This window comes from Lathyrus oleraceus, chromosome 4, assembly GCF_024323335.1.
Source record: "Lathyrus oleraceus cultivar Zhongwan6 chromosome 4, CAAS_Psat_ZW6_1.0, whole genome shotgun sequence".
NCBI lineage: Eukaryota > Viridiplantae > Streptophyta > Magnoliopsida > Fabales > Fabaceae > Lathyrus > Lathyrus oleraceus.
Window position 1 is genome coordinate 357,282,609 of NC_066582.1, and position 19,658 is coordinate 357,302,266.

The window sequence follows — 19,658 nt, forward strand, 5'->3', positions numbered from 1 at the left end:
GGTTGATTCCTGGACCTGTTTGTGTTAGATATGTCTGTTTGTCAGCATCCATCATACATAAACCACGCATGTGTGCATATAATATTTCAAACATTCAGATATTCATGATTTCATCTTTGCCATGTATCTTTGTTTGTCATCCCCTGCTAGTGGATAATATATTCCCCAGGCAGATGTGTGTGTCTGATCCCTCAATATAGAGTCAGCCCCTTAGGCAGAAAGCGTTTATCCTTTCTTCCACATTCCCCACCGGGTTATATCCTCGTGGATGATGGTTGTTTCTGTTCCTTCCCAACACATACATTGGGATGGGTTTCCCTATTGAGTTATATCCTCACTAGGACAAGTCTTGATTCAGTGTGCCTCTTTGGCATCTTGTGACTGTTTCCTTTGCTTCCCCGTGGTATAAATGAATAATTGCTCAGTAATTAGTAATCATTCATATTATCCCCGGCGAAGTCTGTGGTTTTCTACCCTTATACCGGTAGTTGTAAACCTTATTTCTTTCCCTCGCAGAGTTAACCTTTTGTTCATCATAATCGGTGACGGTTACTTTTCCATGGTTTCCTACCTAGTATCCGGTAGGTGTAATCCCCTCCTTGGCGGTTATCTTCATCCAATATTCGGTGTTGATATTCCCTCCTTTTCCTCGGATAATTGCTCTGATCACGTAACTTATCCCCAGCGGGTCATATCTCGTCTACCCTTTTGTTGTTGATAACGATTGTTTTTCTTTTGGATTGGTCATCATTATATACCTAGTTTCGGTATCCCGATGCCTTTCTTTTCGGTTGATTTATCCTTTATTAACCCAGTAACCGGTTGTGGATAATCTTCCATTCGAGTATATTATCTATGTTCTGACGGTAATAGATAATATATCTCAGGCACTCTTTGGATGAAGCCTTTTGTTCTTCCCCAGTTGAGTAAGATTCATATTTCCTTTTTTGGAATCGAATGTCCATCCTGTACTCGAGTTTGCTTTTGGCCCTCTTTTGGGTGATGAGTGTCTTGGGAATATTCCCCAATTCACGCATTGGTCGATCACCTATTATATGCCCAGTAACCGGCATCCTTGGTGTTCCCTCCTTCTGCTCCCTATTATGACTTTTAGTCCCCTGTGGAGTCAGAATCCCTGAGTTGAAGTATACCTTTTAGGTCTTCCTCAGACGTTTTGGAGTTTTGATATCTCTCAACCCTTATACCGGTCTTAGATATTCGTTCTCCCGAATCATGTTTTTCCCTCACCCTGACCGGTGGAATCACATGACTTCTCTTTGAGCTTATTACCCAGTAACCGGTAATACCTCATCATGTTGCTTCCCCAGGAGAGTCTTTTTTGGATATCCCCAGCAAAGTCCCTTAGTGGATTGTCCCCATCTGGATTTTTATCCGAAGTATCCGTTACGGATAGTCTTTGATGTATTGGCATATTCCCCAATACGTGCATCGTCGAGTCAGTTTGAGTCTTTCCATTGATTTATTCTATGGAATCTCTTCGTGTCTCAAAACGTTTCAAGTCGTGACCTGCTCACGCGTTTTCATTCCTTTACTCCCCGTTAGAGTCTCTGCCCCATAGAATGAATTATTCATGGGAATTGTTAATTTTCTCCTAATCTTTGCCTTTGTGGACACATTCCCCACAAAGTGTTACCATTTTGCATGCATACATCTGCATCATGAGGTCTCTTAAGGACCAAAATTCGTCTCTTTGTTATTATTTAAGCCCATTCTACCTCGTCGAGACGAAGATTTTAACCTTCCCTTCTCCGGCTAGAATGACCTTAAATAGGGGCATCTGTAAGACCCCAATTTTGGCCCTAAGATCCCTCATGGCATCATAACATTTCATTTGCAAAGCCTCAAGGATCATGACCATCTTGGTTCCCCTTGCCTTTGGGTGGGACTCCTTGTGAGTGGTTTGAGATCACCAAGCATGCTTGAATTATATATTATTTCTTTTCTCATTTTGTTTACTAACCAAAAGCACAAAAAAATATGTCACTAACATCTTTTGTTTGCAGCTTGAGCAATCACAAGGTTCAAAGCTTCTAGGAGATCATCTATGCAATGACATGGCCAAGAGAAGATGAAAGCAAGCATGGTAATGGTTCCCAAAGCTCTCATCCATCAAATATGCCTCCCTATCATCTCAATTCATCATTTTGATCAAAGAAAATCAAAGGGCTTGAGGTCTTGTTCTTCAGAGAAACCCTAATTCATCTGTGTATAATAATGCCTTGCTCATGAAGCAACCTCAGCCCATGATCATATAAAATCAAGGGAAGTTATTTAATTCATCATTTCATGCATATTTGAACATATTTGAGCATCCTCAATCATCAATTCATCAAGATATGAGTTGTGGACTTGAGAAGTTGATCAGTCAATTCATCTAACTATTTTGAAATGCACTGAGACCTAACTTTTTATGCGTTGGTCAAATGGAGATGATTCCAAAAGAAAACATTCTCTTAAGGACAATATTAATAACTTTCATGTTCATCAAAAATTGATTTGAAGCTTAGAAGGTCATCATCCATTCCAAGACATTATAGGTCATTTTGACTGAAACCCTAATTTTGGGTCAACTTCCCAAGAACATAACTCATTCATTTTTTATGATTTTGAGGTGGGATTAAATGCATTGGAAATCTTAAGATGTCTACGTCAAATGTTATGTTGAACAAAATTTCAAAATCTCAAAGGAAATACATGTGATAATGCAAGACATTATAGGTCCTTTTGGACCAAAGGCATTAAAAGGCAAAAAAGTCCAACTTCAAATGCCCATAACTCCTTCATAAAAACTCCAAATGATGCTAAATTTAAGTTCATTTTTATTGTATTGAAAATATCTACAACCTTTATGTTGGAGGGTTTTCATTTGAGGCTTGCATCATCAACACAGAGGGGCTTGAAAATTGGCCAAATTTGGAAACCTTGCCTTGACATGTCATGCACCTTGCACTTTAAACTCAAATTTCATAACTTTCCACACTTCAAATGGAATTTTGCCCAACATAACAATTTTTCCTTACATCAAAACCTTTCTAACCATTACTCACATTCCTATGTTTGGACTTTCTAAATGGGACTTTCGAAGAAGGGAACATTTAGGTTCAAATATGGAATTCACATGAAATCTTGATACACAAGCAAATGTCATTCAAATTACACGTCCAATTCAACTTGGTTTGTAGTCAGCATTCATTTGCATCAGCTTTTGGGCCTCACATGCGCCTGTACAGGCCCATGCATGGAGGACCCAATTCTCATGCAAACGAGTATTGACTTGCATTGCTTCAAGCTCAGCTATAAATACATGCTCCTCTTCATTCAATTCTCAACCTAATGGCGCCAGAAATGCTGCACAACTGAATCCAAACCTCACCAAAGAAGCTATCTCACTTTCTTTCATTAAATTTCCGATCCAAAGTTCAACTACATCTGGTTGAATCCTTGGATCTAAAGCTTCTAAACCTCCATCCTTCAGTTCATTGATCTTCTGTTTTGGCAAAGAAAGCAAGGAATCGAGCTCAAGTTTCCAGAAATCAAGCTTGCTCTTCAACTGATTTTAGGACCTTACCTAAGCAAATGGAGTTTGAAGAGCAACTAGGCCTCATGCCTTTAGAGTGCTTAAATGTCAAAGAGCAACTAGGCCTCCTGCCTTTAGAATGCTTAAAGCTTAAGGATGAACTTTGAAAGGACCATATTCTAAACTCTCTCTTGTCCATTCTTTGATTGTTAGTAGAACTTTTTGATGTGTGTTTTATTGTGCTAGGAGTTCCAACTTGAGCTTAATTGAAGAACCGTTACCATGAGCTTCTAAGAGAAAGATCCAAGAGACCTTGAGGAGCCTTATCCACGAATTCATTGATTATTGATTGCTTGAGTTTATGCTTTGTGTGATTGATTATTCCAAAGGATGGGAGCTACTTGGATCATCAATATGATCTCAAGAGAGGAACTCCTTGTGTGGTCTTGTTCTCTTATCCCTTACCTCTTGTATGTTTAGGATCTTAGTCATTCTTCTTCTTCTCTCCACTCTAACCCAGCCAAAACTTTTTGTGCAAACATTTAACATTTGTTTTCAACATTAGAAACCTAAGCCTTATGCTTTTGATTTTCAAACTTTCTTTTCACAACACTTATTTTGAATTGAATCTTTAAGTCAACTTTGACCATTTTGTATATACTTCTAATTGGTAAATATAACCCATTCAAATGTCTTTTTGTGGTTTCAATGGCCACTTCCTAATCAAAACTTTTTTCAGAACCTTTAGCTATTAGGTTTGAGTTATCTTTGTGGTAGATGTAATGCTCACCTGTATCCTTAGTGATGGACAATGAGTCTTCCATGCTTATTATAGGGTTAACCCCTCACTAGCATGTTGAAGCTATCCTCACATGGTGGATTTGTGGTTTTAGGTTGAGTTTTCTCCCTTGGATAACAAAAGACCTTAAGGCTTTTGGACCAATTAATCCACTCACTCATTTTGAGATTTTTACCCCGAACTACGAGGTTTTGATCCTAATCTTTTTTAAGATGGTACGTAGGCAATGGGTTCATCCATTTAAACAAAAATGTAAATAACTTGTATATTCTCTTCTAATCTCTTCAATCATGTTTGCACAAATAAATTTTCACAAAAAATACCAACCTTACAACAAGTGTGAAAAGGGCTCCCTAGGAGTACCTAGGATGTTTTGGGTGCCTAACACCTTCCCATTGCATAACCAACCCCCTGACCCAGATCTCTGACTCTCTTTTAATAGTTTTTGTTTAAAGTTTTAGGTTTTTGTTCGCTTTCTAACCATTCCTTTGGATAAATAGAAGTGAGGTGGCGACTCGACTTGTATGATTTACCTTAGATTTAGTCAATATCTCTAATAGTAACGAATACCCCGTTACAGTTAGGTCGAATGATGATTGCCAGAGTGCATTCGATAAAATCAAACAGTATCTGCAAGAACCACCAATCTTAGTGCCACTAGTTCCAGGAAGGCCTCTCATTATGTATTTGACAGTACTCGATGAATCCATGGGATGTGTACTAGGGGGACACGATGAGACGGGTAGAAAAGAGCATGTTATCTACTACCTGAGCAAGAAGTTTACAGAATGTGAAATCAGGTACTCCATGCTAGAAAATACTTGTTGTGCATTAGCATAGGTTGCTCATCGTCTGAGACAATATATGGTTTGTCATACAACAATGTTAATATCCAAGATGGATCCCATCAAGTACATCTTCGAGAAACCTGGATTAACTGGCAGAATCGCTTGCTGGCAAATGTTGTTATCAAAATATGATATTCAATATGTAACTCAAAAGGCCATTAAGGGTAGTGTGTTATCAGAGTACCTTGTGCACCAGCCAGTGGAGGACTATCAATCGATGAGACTCGACTTCCCAGATGAAGACGTCATGTACATAAGAGACTATGAGATTCCAAGCCCGAAATAAGGACCCGAACCAGGATCGCGGTGGACGCTCGTGTTCGATGGTGCCTCAAATGCATTGGGTAACGGAATTAGGGTTGTTATAACTTCTCCAACGGACTTTCATCTTCCCTTCACAGCAAGGCTATGTTTCAAATGCACCAATAACATGGCGGAGTATGAAGCATGTATCTTGGGAATTGAAGCAGCTATTGACCTAAGAGTCAAGATTCTTGAGGTGTATGGAGACTCATCACTTGTCATCTATCAAATCAAAGGAGATTGGGAGACCCGCCATCCCAATTTGATCCCCTACCGAGAGCATGTCATGAAGCTAATCCCCTACTTTGATGAGATTAATTTCCATCATATTCCTAGGGAGGAGAATCAGCTAGTTGATGCCTTGGCTACTCTGTAATCTATGTTCAAGGTCAAGTGGGCTAACGAATCACCTGCTATTAAAATTCAACGTCTAGACGAGCCAACACATTGCTTGGCAGTTGAAGCAGAAACAGATGGCAAGCCTTGGTTTTATGACATCAAACGATATCTTGAGAAGCACGAGTATCCAAATGATGTATCCATCACAGACAAAAAGACCTTAAGAAAGTTATCAACCAATTTCTCCTAAGTGGTGGTGTTCTATTGATCGGAAAAATCGCAAGCATACTATTTTTACCGATGTAGTAATAAGGAGTTTTATTCCCAAGTATCGATCTCAGGGATTGCGTAGGAAATACTTATTTTACTTCTGATTCTATTTGAACAAAAACACAATGGTTTGGTTGGTTTTGGGAATTTATAACAATAAACTAAAAAAGATAGTAAAGAATAATTGATTAAGATGAAACATGCTAGGGTGAGTGGTTGATTTAACTAGTTATGAATTCAAGTCAAGATTTCCTCAATACACATGAAACATTCAATTACCTAACCTCAGAATGTTCTTCCTTAAGTCCTTAATGAAGAAACTATTAAACTACCAATTCTTACTCAAATGTCCATTCAACTAATCATTGGTTTTAATCATAAATAATATCAAGGTTTAGGTGTGATTTACAAAAGTTCCTAGTTCTAGGTGATGCAATTATAAACCCAACTGTGTCAAAACCCTAACAATCACAACCCTGTTATTGATGGTCATAGATCTAATTGTATTTGTCCGATACAAAAGCATAATAACATCACACAATTGAATTGAAATACGTAACATAGTAATAAGAAAATCCATGGTTAGAATTCATAACATCAGATCAAATCAGGACCACCCCCCTAGCATTGGGGGTTTAGCCTCTCATAGTATTCAAAGAAATCATAGTGTGGAAATTAAACATTACAAAGAATTAGGATATTTTGATCTTCAATGGTTGATGCCCTTGAATCTCGTCGTCTTCAAATCCTCCGTAGTAGCTATATTCTCCAGTGCAATGTTTTTTCTCGTCCGTCAAAAAGTCCCCTTCTCTTTCTCTCCGTAGTAGCTATATTCTCCAGTGCAATGTTTTTTTTCTCCCAGCAAAAAGTCCAAAATACCCCTCATGAACAGGGCAGATCCACACAACATAAAGTAGAATTTCTCAGTCGCGCCCATCAACACGGGCCGTGTGGATTCACACGGGTGCCCGTGTTGCTCTTCAAAAGTTATATTTTTAGAGCAAGCTACAGAGGCATCAACACGGGTCGTGTGGATGTACACGGGTGCCCGTGTTAACCCTCTGTTTTACCTCTTTAAGTGTTCCTTCCTACAAAACAACACGGGCCGTGTTGATGTACACGGGAGCCCGTGTTGACCTGCTGCAACTTCATATTTTGGCCTTCCGGAGCATCCAACACTCAGCTATTAGTCCTTTTGAACCTATACAACAACCTGCAACACTAACACTACCAAATCGAAGCATAAAAGAGACTTTTTGACACAAACATGTAACAAAATGCAATGCAATAATAAACAAAATGCAACTGTCACACCCCGATTTTGACCCTGAATCGTTGATTCAATGCATTCATCATAACTATTGCATGTCTACATAGCATACCATGCATTCCATACCGCATAATGCCTAGAATATCAGTCGAAATAATTTTTTGGATCTACAGACAAACCGGTCGAATTAATCAAAGGATGTGCGTCAAATCAGTGGTAGAAAATTTTTAAAAAATCAAGCTTCTAGACATCAATTTTATTAATCTACGTTTCGCGTAGTTTAATCTGGTATGCTCGATTTATTTTTCAACTAATTTTTCGGCCACTTTCTGATCAGCTCAAGCCTGTTTAACCGGTCAAAATTTATTTCAAAATTAAAAGAAACGTTGTATTTTTCCAAAAAGTTTATTTCGCAATGATCATTTTGGTGCATTCAATTTAATTTTTCGAGCGATTTCGCACCTGATTTTTATTTATTTTAAATCCGTTTATTTTCTTTATTGTATCAGGAAATTCAGAAAAATTAAATAGAATTGTTCATGTCATCATTTTTGTTTTATTGTGGTTATTTAAAAAGTTGTGAATTTTGTTGGTTTAATTAATCAAATTTGATTTTAATCAATTAAAGCATGTAGAAGGGTCATTCTAGTCATTTTAAATTGTCTTAGCAATGTGTGCTTCTTTGAATTACCTATGGCCATCAGATTCATCTGATCATTGGTTCATATTGGCAATCCATGTTCACTCCTCTCATCCAATCAAAAATTAGGAATTAATTGAATTTAAATTAATGAAAAAAATTAAAATGAAGAATATCTTCCTCCCACCTCTAAACGATACAAGGATCTCCTTTAATTAGTACCTCTCTCTCTCCAAAAAGGCCAGCTCATGAGACCCCTCGGTGGAAAACGAAAAATACCCTCTCTCTCAAATTAAAAGAAAACCCTTTCCTCTTCACAAAAGGTACCACGAGACAACCTTCTCCTTCACCTTTCAACAACCCTAAACCCTCCGCCGTTCACATCCAATCGCCTTCATCGTCTCTATCCCAAAAAAAACTTCCTCATCTTCCTCACTCCAACCTTAAATCCGCCGCCGTTTACATAACAATCTCCTCCTAAACCAAACCCTCCGCTCACAAATCCTCCACAATCTCACCGGCAAACCCTTTCCTCTTCCGCCTCACCAACACAACCGTCAAACCTTCATCATCAACCAAACGGCGCTCATCCCAACCGATCGCTACTAGAAACTCATCAACAGTGGCGCCACCAAATCGGTATAGAAACGGAAGTGCTATGCCCTGGATCCATTCGCGTTCGCATCGGCATCATCACGGTTGGCGACATGAAGAAAATGAAGAATAATGCCATTGTTTGTAACAATGGTCATTTCTCCTTCTCCGGTTTCGCTTTCTCTCTCCTCGTCGATCCCAGATCCATCAAGAAAAGTTGGAAAAGATGAACCATGACCAAACGGGATGCGAAGCAGCCCCTGAAGGTCCTATGTTGTGCATCAACAACTAGGGATTTTTTTTTGGAAGCGCATCTACCATGAACAGGTGCTCTAAGTGCCACAAAGACATGATGCTGAAACAGGAGCAGGCAACACTTGCAGCATCTTCCATTGGGAACATTATGAATGATTCATCAAGCAGCAGTGGAATTGACCCTGCTATTGACCGCCAATGTGGAAATCTCAGTTGATTCAGTGGAGCCCAAAACCATCTCGGCACAACCATTAGTTGCTTCTGGCTCAGAGGAGAGTTTGGAGAAGAAGCCCGAGGATGGTCCTAAACGGTGCTCCAACTGCAATAAGCGGTTTGGCTTGACACGATTTAATTTTCTATGTGGTAACCTTTTCTGTGATGTACATCGCTACTCAGACAAGCACGACTGTCCATTTGACTACCGCACTACTGGACGGGATGTGATAGCCAAAGCAAGCCCGGTTGTCAAAGCTGAGAAGCTTGACATGATATAGAATTTGGTGTCTTAAAGGTTTCATGTCTCGAGCTGCTGTTATGCTCTTTGTCATCATGGGATGATCCGAGTTTCTTGCATATTTCGTTAATGTTGTTATTATATTTTTTATGTGATGCGGGACTTGGGGTATTATCCTTGCAGTTTGAGAGACTGCATATTTCATGTGATTGGCTAAAATATATGCCCCAGTTTTTTTTTTTAGTCTTTAAATCTCTGTTAGTTTGGTGGAAGTTGGTGTTGCAAGCATTATAAGTCTTTTATTTTGTTCCCTATCTATATCTAGTACATGTCAAAATGGTATGTGCAATTGACAGTTGATGTATGAAGGATCCATAGGCATGAGCAGATTAAAAACAAACTTCTTGCTTTCTGATATCTGGTGATAGGGACTTTGCTGGCATATTGCACCGGTTAAGAATGAATAACTATAATATCTTGCTTGAAAGGCTCATGATGTTCTCCGCAGTGCAGCAAATATAATGTGGCAGGGGGCATCTTTGCTCAAGGGAGAAGATCTAACTGGAAAACATTTCATCCGTCCTCCCGATGGTCGGTTTGGTTCTTGGTATGGAAACTCTAAAGTGTCTCTTGAATAGATATGGAGGAAAAGGCATTGAGAGGGTTAATTACTGATGCGATAAACTCCAAGCATAACAGTAAACTTTTTTCTCCTTAATACTTTATTTCATTATCTTATTTACTTATTATTTTGGGGTTAATTAATTAAATCTTGACTAGTTAAGTTACTTTGCGATTAATTAATTTTAATTAACTTAGTTATTTGATTTAATTCAATAATTTTGATAATTAATTTTAATTAATTTAAATAAGTGATTTAACCAAATTTTAATTAATTAATTTTGTTAATTAAACATTGATCGTTTTCTTCCACTATCATTTCCCAATCAAACATAACTTACAAATCATTTATGTGAATCCATCCTCGATCACATATTGAGAGATATTTCTTAAAATTAAATAGAATATTCAAATCTTTTTTCTAAAGAAAAACGTGAAGAAAAAGATTATCCTGGATGGAATATCCAGTTTTAATCCCGAATATTAGGCTCAAGCTGTAAGAGCTTGCAAGTCGTAAATATTCGTCTTCTCTTCCACACTCCAATATTCAAATCTTTTTCTAAGTAAAATGTGAAGAAAAAGATTATCCTGGATGGAATATCCAGATATAATCCCGAATATTGGGCTCAAGCTGTAAGAGCTTGTAAGCCATAAATATTCGTCTTCCCTCCAAAACACTCGTAAATATTCGAACTATTTTCTTAACAATATTGGAAAGAAACAGGCTGCCTGGGTGGAATGTCCAGACGTAGTCCCGAGTGTTAGACCCAAGATGTAAGAGCTTGTAAGTCACAAGTACCCGTCTTTCAAACTTCAAAATACCTAATTCCTACCTTAATACTTTTTCAATAAAGATGGAAATGGAACATGGTGTATACCGTGCACTCCTGAGATTAAGATTCGAGGAGGATGCCTCACCTATCTTAGTTCTCGCCATCGTCTAAAATTGTCAATGCGGTTTCTTCAAACCCTTTCTCAATCAAACCTAAAAATACTTAATCTTTATTAAACACTTTTGCTAATAAAGATGGAAATGGAACATGGTGTATACCGTGCACTCCTGAGACTAGGATTCGAGATGGATATCTCGCTCATCCAAGTCCTCGCCATCACTCAAAATACATCCAACCAATCAAACTCTTTCTCACCGCCGTGAGATTAATTAAAAACCTTTTTCATAAACAAAAGATATATTGTCTTAAGGTGATGCAAAACAATGTTTCGGCCACGATTGTTGAGTAGAGATAAATGACGCTTTTCCGAATGTAGATTTATAAATCCATTCGATATGTGGTATGTGTCTACTCCTTATCTGTTTTGGGTAAAATAATGTTTTCGTAGATTAATACACTATAGCTTTCGCTAAAATCGACCAACAAACAAACATTTTTATACCCAGAACTATGTAAGCCTTGATTTCTCTATTGAGATACGTAGGAGCAGGATTTATAAATCTTGTCAGGCCCATTAATAAAAAACTTAGGTTTAGTCCTTCGTCAAAAATCCAAAAACATTCTCTTCTCATCCTCTCTTTCTTTCCCACCTAATAATTTGAAAAGCCTAATACTTCAACTAACACTAACGCACACAACTAACCTAATGGTTCCCGTTGAGTACAACGGACGTGAGGGGTGCTAATACCTTCCCCATGCATAACCGACTCCCGAACCCTGATATTGGTTGCGATGACCATATCTTATCCTTTCTTTAGGGGGTTTTATCGATATTTTCCCTTTCCCATTTTGGGAATAAATAAAGTACGGTGGCGACTCTGTTCAGTCCATCATTGCGAGCGTGCGATCGCGCTTCGCTTAAAGTCGTATCCCCATTTTTCAAGGTGCGACAGATGGCGACTCTGCTGGGGACCACAAATCCCTAAGTGAGTCAAGCCTAGTTAGGTCGTTTGTGTGCTTTTGTTTGTTTACCTATGTGGCTTTTCTTTATTGTTTTTACTATCTCTATTGTCATATTGATATGAATTTGTTGTATTGGTTCGATTATGGTGTGGTACTTGGATACTCTGATTGCAAACCTTGTGGGAAAAACTTTTTACCCGAGTCTCGAGTAAAAACATAAGATAGGACGAGGTTGAGTAGTGCGGGTCCGCGAGATGTATTTCTCGTTGGGTCGGTACGAGAACCTTACTTAGAGTAGATTCTTGAGAGGATGTTGTCGCTCGGCAAGTAAGTTGTGTAGTGTGGGTCTGCGAGATGAATTTCTCGCTGGATTGATGCCAGAACCTCACTTAGAGTAGATTCTTTGGATGGAGTTGATGCTCGGCAAGTAAGTTGCCGCAGGTAGCAAACAGTCTAATGGATCCATGACTCTAGGAACCTTTGTAACCCTAGATCATACCCGGTGAGAACCTATTCTTGGAGAGCAATCTTATTCATCAGTACCTCAGACTTTTGAACCCGTGTATTGAAAAAAAAAAACAAATATGCATGGCTTGCATTGCATTCATTCACATTTCATTGCATCTGCATATCATCATAACGCATGTCATTTTCCAAACAAAATACAAAAAAAAACTCATTCATCCTTTGTGCGTGATCAGCAAAGTGATTCTCAACACGCGTTTAGAACAAAGAACCATGTCTCAGGAGATGATGGACGAGCTAAGGAAAAGCCAAGAAGCACTGAAGGAGGAACTTAATCTTTTGAAGAGCCAAATGAGATGGGTCTTGGAAACCCTGCAAGTCTTGTTGAGAAAAGAGGGTCACCCAATATACACTGCTGCAACCAAGAGAGCTACTACTCCACATCCATCCGGTGTTACCCCAAGTCAAGGGAAATTCTATATGGCAACTCCTCGTCTACCAGCATATGGCCCTCCCTCAAGACGTCATCATCAACATCCTCTGGCTATTCTTCCTCAAAATCACCAAAGTCAAGTTCAGAACAAAAATCAGAATCAGAATAAGAGGAACAGAAATCACAATGACCCAATTCCGGTGCCATATAGCAAGCTCTACCCACAACTAATCCAGAATGCTTTGGTGACCCCTCGAGCTCTCACACCTGTGTCACCATACATGCCATGGTATAATCCAAATGCAACATGTGAATTCCATAAAGGGGAATTGGGACATGACCTAGATTCTTGCTTAGCGCTAAAAGCCTTGGTACGAGAACTGGTTAACAAAAAGAGCTTAGTCTTTGAAGAAGATCACCCGAAGATCAAGTGCGGATACCATACTGGAATAATGGGGCACTCCATCGAGGAATGCAAGAGTTTTAAGCTCAAGCTGCAAAGATTGATTGACATAAGGTCACCAACACTCGAAGAGGACGGCTCAGGTACATATACCTTGATTTCTAGGCCAGGTAATGAGAAAGGGAAAGGACCCTTGAAACCCCTCAAGGTTTTGTTCCACAAGGAAGATGTCAGGGATGTGGCTAATGAGCTATCATTGTTTCCTGGTAAGAGCATTGAGATACCGCCTTGGATTTCCAATGTCACGACCCATACCAATGAAAGAAAAGGAGAAGTGAGTAGTGGATCCGAGAGGGTTGCGTTCAACGATGAGATTGAAGGAAAAGAATTTGAAGATCATCACACCAATACCAAAAAGCTTGTTGATCCCAACCTTCAAGTTTGAAGAAGTCAATTCCCTAAAGCTGGCAATCATTTGGCTGTCTCAGCACTTCTTTTGTAGTTTCCTCGCATGTTGATTGTTATTTGCTTTTAAGCATTGTTGTTTTATTTGAATTGGTAAGATTAATGAAATGTTTATGCATCTTTTGAATTAATCCATTCGTATTCACTCGTTTTTCATTTATGTTAAAAAACAAAAATACTCCTCTCATTCACTTTTGTTTATCAAATCGTTGTGCTAACAAAGATTGGAAGGAGGATGATGAAAACGAAACACCTGAAATTGCTGTGGTATGCTTTTGAGTAAAACCTTGTCGATGATGTAAGGCATTGTTTCAAATCCCCAAACACTAAAGAGATAAGGAGTTAATCCCTAGTCAACCACTTTGAGCCTAGAAGTTGGTGTTTATTTCAGATCTAAAACCCTTAATCTTAACCTGGGGCAGGGTAGTTATGTTCAGATAGTTTGATCATGCATTCTATCTTTCAAAAATCGTCCATATGTACATCCTCCAGTTAGGTTCAACCACATGTTATCCTTCGCGCACATGTTGAAATGTCGAAGAAGTTGAGAAAAGCTAAAATTAGCATTGGTTGATCCTTATCCACCAATAATATGGCAGTCAACACCTTTAAAAAAAAGCTCGCTAAGTCAAATACCACAAAATGACTTAGGCAAAAGTTAGGGCATCCCGATGGACCGAAAGCTTCAAAGAAGCGGTCCAGGCAAAATTAGGGATAAAGAAAATCAATCAGAAGAGGTCACCAAAATCCTCAACAAAACTAAAAAATAAGGTGACTGCCATTTCAAGAAAATTCGTCTTGAATCCTCATCACACCTTCGAACCCTCTTGGAAGTCGAATGCGTGTATCGAATTAACTGAACGTAGGAACTGGAGATCATCAAGAAGAAGGGGTGGGTAAAAAATAAATTTTGAGCCTTATATCCTTTTGTTTAAAAAGCCGTGAACCAGGCCACTTTACAACCCTTAAAAGACCTAATTGAGACAAGGTTTATTTTGAAAGCATACTATTACAAGGTTGTGTTAACTTGACTCCAAACGATTTTTGTTAATCATTTGATCGCACCAACTTGCATACTGTGAATGACTTGATCACCTTTGTGTTCTTATCAACGACTTGTTCATTGTATTTCACCCATTCATATCAATAAACTTTGAATTCAAATTTTTGCATAAGCATTGAATTAAAATTACCATTTTTGAATGAACAATCTTATTTGCGAGTCAACACTTAGCATCAAAGAAATTCCAAATACAGTGAGGAACTTGATAAAGTGAAAGAAGTCTAGTCAGGGGCAAATGACTTGGAGTATCGGTCAATCCAAGCCAATCACCCCAAGGGTCATCCAGTCAAGAGTAATTTGCTTCAAGACTTAGACTGGGGCAAGCCACCTCAGAGCTCAATGAGTCTAACTGTCCAAGGAAAGTCAATCAAGAGTCTGCCATTCCAACATTTGTTTAGTCAAGTTCAGACGATTGCAAGTTTCAAACACTTGGGGCAAGCCATCTCGAGGTAGTCTCATGGCAAGTTGTTTCCAAGCTCACTTTCAAGGTGAACATTTCCCAAGACCCAACAGACTGGGGAAAGATGAGCCACAGAGGGGCAAAACCTCTTTCTTCATGCTTTCAAACTGCTCAAACAAATTTTGTCGTACGTCAAGAACTTTTAAGTTTAAGACGAGTGCCCGGAAATTATGCTAGCATGATTCATGAATCCTCCAAAAGGATCCCATTGGCTAAATTGTGATGTCAAGCTTGGTAGAATTATCCCTTGATAACATCTATCATAAAATATTTGGTTGAGTTCTCGGTGTTGAGGAATCAGAATCTCTGTAAACAGTCCCTGCAAACTCCCAGTCCACTCAAGTGTCAGCATTCTCATAATCATGATCATTCATATATCATGCATAAAAGAATTCAAATCATGCATAGCCGAAATGTTCTTCGTGCTCATTTTGCATTGACCCAGGTCTTGTTGTCGATCCTATATCCTTTGACCTTTGATTCCAGTTTGTATTTGGCACCCTTAAACCAACATCCGGTTTTCGCAGTCATTTTTAAATCCAATTGTTGTTCAGTGCTATTCAGGTCATATATGAATCTGTTATTGAACTTTATTCCATTGTCAGGTCATATATGAACCTGTTGTTCAAGTGCTATTCAGGTCATATATGAACCTATTGTTGAACTTTATTCCATTGTCAGGTCATATATGAACCTGTTGTTCAGTGCTATTCAGGTCATATATGAACCTGTTATTGAACTTGATTCCATTGTCAGGTCATATATGAACCTATTGTTCAATACTATTCAGGTCATATATGAACCTGTTGTTGAACTTTATTGCATTGTCAGATCATATATGAACCTGTTGTTCAAGTGCTATTCAGGTCATATATGAACCTGTTATTGAACTTTATTCCATTGTCAGGTCATATATGAACCTGTTATTGAACTTGATTCCATTGTCAGGTCATATATGAACCTGTTGTTCAATACTATTCAGGTCATATATGAACCTGTTGGTGAACTTTATTCCATTATCAGGTCATATATGAACCTGTTGTTCAAGTGCTATTCAGGTCATATATGAACCTGTTATTGAACTTTATTCCATTATCAGGTCATATATGAACTTCTTGTTCAAGTGCTATTCAGGTCATATATGAACCTGTTATTGAACTTTATTCCATTATCAGGTCATATATGAACCTGTTGTTCAAGTGCTATTCAGGTCATATATGAACTTGTTATTGAACTTTAATCCATTTTCAGGTCATATATGAACCTGTTGTTCGGCATTGTCAGGTCATATATGAACCTGTTGTTGAACTTTATTCCAGTATCAGGTCATTATGAACCTGTTCTGAAGAGTCTTTCTCTATGACTGTTTCAGTGTTGTCAGGTCATATATGAACCTGCTATTGAGCTTTCATTCCAGTATTACCAGGTCATATATGAACCTGTTGATACACTCTTCTTGAATTTTTCTGAGTTTTGTTAGGTCATATCTGAACCTGTTGTCAGAACTTCTTGATATTCCCCAGCATTGTCAGGTCATATATGAACCTGTTGTTGTGCTTTATTCCAGTATTGCCAGGTCATATATGAACCTGTTTTGAAGAGTCTTTCTATATGTTTGTTTCAGTGCTATTCAGGTCATATATGAACCTGTTGTTGAACTTTATTCCATTATCAGGTCATATATGAACCTGTTGTAGCATTTCTTTCCTTTATCGGGTTTAGTAAGTCATATGTGAACATACTACCAAAATCTCTTATATTCTAAGTATCATTTATCAAATTTCCCTTTGAGTACTCCCTAGTGTGTGTTTGATTCTCCAACAGGATTGTTTTCCCCAGCAAGTTGTTTTTTACCATTTATATGTCTCCCTGTAGACCATCAGCATTCCCCACAGATCTTTGTATCCATCATAAAGCATCATGCTAGGGTTTATTTTATGTCTGATCATGTCCCTAGCAAATCAAATAAAAAGAGTCATTCACTCAGGCATTCATCTCATATCATATCCTATCATTTGCATTTCAGGATCAAAATTCGGGTCTTCTTAGTATTTAACTATCTAACACTATGATCATATGAAGAGTGTCCTGCTTCATATTCTCTAGTTGAAGATACTTAAATAGGGGCAACTGTCACACCCCAATTTTGACACTGAATCGCTGATTCAATGCATTCATCATAACTATTGCATGTCTACATAGCATACCATGCATTCCATACCGCATAATGCCTAGAATATCAGTCGAAATAATTTTTTGGATCTACAAACAAACCGGTCGAATTAATCAATGGATGTGCGTCAAATAAGTGGACGAAAATTTTTAAAAAATCAAGCTTCTAGACATCAATTTTATTAATCTACGTTTCGCGTAGTTTAATCTGGTATGCTTGATTTATTTTTCAGCTAATTTTTCGGCCACTTTCTGATCAGCTCAAGCCTGTTTAACCGGTCAAAATTTATTTCAAAATTAAAAGAAACGCTGTATTTTTCCAATAAGTTTATTTCGCAATGATCATTTTGGTGCATTCAATTTAATTTTTCGAGCGATTTCGCACCTGATTTTTATTTATTTAAAATCCGTTTAGTTTCATTATTGTATCAGGAAATTCAGAAAAATTAAATAGAATTGTTCATGTCATCATTTCTGTTTTATTGTGGTTATTTAAAAAGTTGTGAATTTTGTTGGTTTAATTAATCAAATTTGATTTTAATCAATTAAATCATGTAGAAGGGTCATTCTAGTCATTTTAAATTGTCTTAGCAATGTGTGCTTCTTTGAGTTACCTATGGCCATCAGATTCATCTGATCATTGGTTCATATTGGCAATCCATGTTCACTCCTCTCATCCAATCAAAAATTAGGAATTAATTGAATTTAAATTAATGAAAAAAATTAAAATGAAGAATATCTTCCTCCCACCTCTAAACGGTACAGGGATCTCCTTTAATTAGTACCTCTCTCACTCCAAAAAGGCCAGCTCATGAGACCCCTCGGTGGAAAATGAAAAATACCCTCTCTCACACATTAAAAGAAAACCCTTTCCTCTTCACAAAAGGTTCCACGAGACAACCTTCTCCTTCACCTTTAAACAACCCTAAACCCGCCGCCGTTCACATCCAATCGCCTTCATCGTCTCTCTCCCAAAAAACACTTCCTCATCTTCCTCACTCCAACCTTAAATCCTCCGCCGTTTACATAACAATCTCCTCCTAAACCAAACCCTCCGCTCACAAATCCTCCACAATCTCACCGGCAAACCCTTTCCTCTTCCGCCTCACCAACATAACCGTCAAACCTTCATCATCAACCAAATGGTGCTCATCCCAATCGATCGCTAATAAAAACTCATCAACAGTGGCGCCACCAAATCGGTATAGAAACGGGAGCACTATTCCCTGGATCCATTCGCGTTCGCATCGGCATCATCACGGTTGGCGACATGAAGAAAAATAAGAACAATGCCATTGTTTGTAACAGTGGTCATTTCTCCTTCTCCAGTTTCACTTTCTCTCTCCTCATCGATCCCAGATCCATCAAGAAAAGTTGGAAAAGATGAACCATGACCAAACGGGATGCGAAGCATCCCCTGAAGGTCCTATGTTGTGCATCAACAACTAGGGATTTTTTTTTGGAAGCGCATCTACCATGAACAGGTGCTCTAAGTGCCACAAAGACATGATGCTGAAACAGGAGCAGGCAACACTTGCAGCATCTTCCATTGGGAACATTATGAATGGTTCATCAAGCAGCAGTGGAATTGAACCTGCTATTGACCGCCAATGTGGAAATCTCAGTTGATTCAGTGGAGCCCAAAACCATCTCGGCACAACCGTTAGTTTCTTCTGGCTCAGAGGAGAGTTTGGAGAAGAAGCCCGAGGATGGTCCTAAACGGCGCTCCAACTGCAATAAGCGGTTTGGCTTGACATGATTTAATTGTCTATGTGGTAACCTTTTCTGTGTTGTGCATCGCTACTCAGACAAGCACAACTGTCCATTTGACTATCGCACTGCTGGACGGGATGCGATAGCCAAATCAAGCCCAGTTGTCAAAGCTGAGAAGCTTGACAAGATATAGAATTTGGTGTCTTAAAGGTTTCATGTCTCGAGCTGCTGTTATGCTCTTCATCATGGGATGATCCGAGTTTCTTGCATATTTCGTTAATGTTGTTATTATATTTTTTATGTGATGCGGGACTTGGGGTATTATCCTTGCAGTTTTAGAGACTGCATATTTCATGTGATTGGCTAAAATATATGCCCCAGTTTTTTTTTAGTCTTTAAATCTCTGCTAGTTTGGTGGAAGTTGATGCTGCAAGTATTATAAGTCTTTTATTTTGTTCCCTATCTATATCTAGTACATTTCAAAATGGTATGTGCAATTGACAGTTGATGTATGAAGGATCCATAGGCATGAGCAGATTAAAAACAAACTTCTTGCTTTCTGATATCTAGTGATAGGGACTTTGCTGGCATATTGCACCGGTTAAGAATGAATAACTATAATATCTTGCTTGAAAGGCTCCTGATGTTCTCCGCAGTGCAGCAAATATAATGTGGCAGTGGGCATCTTTGCTCAAGG

The 19,658-nt window shown here is 38.5% G+C and overlaps 2 pseudogenes; both read left to right on the top strand.

Moving 5' to 3' along the window:
• Window positions 1-8,827: 8,827 nt before the first annotated feature.
• Window positions 8,828-9,350, top strand: LOC127135522 (zinc finger A20 and AN1 domain-containing stress-associated protein 8-like; annotated as a pseudogene).
• Window positions 9,351-18,631: 9,281 nt separating this feature from the next.
• On the top strand, window positions 18,632-19,154 carry LOC127135524 (zinc finger A20 and AN1 domain-containing stress-associated protein 8-like; annotated as a pseudogene).
• Window positions 19,155-19,658: the final 504 nt, after the last annotated feature.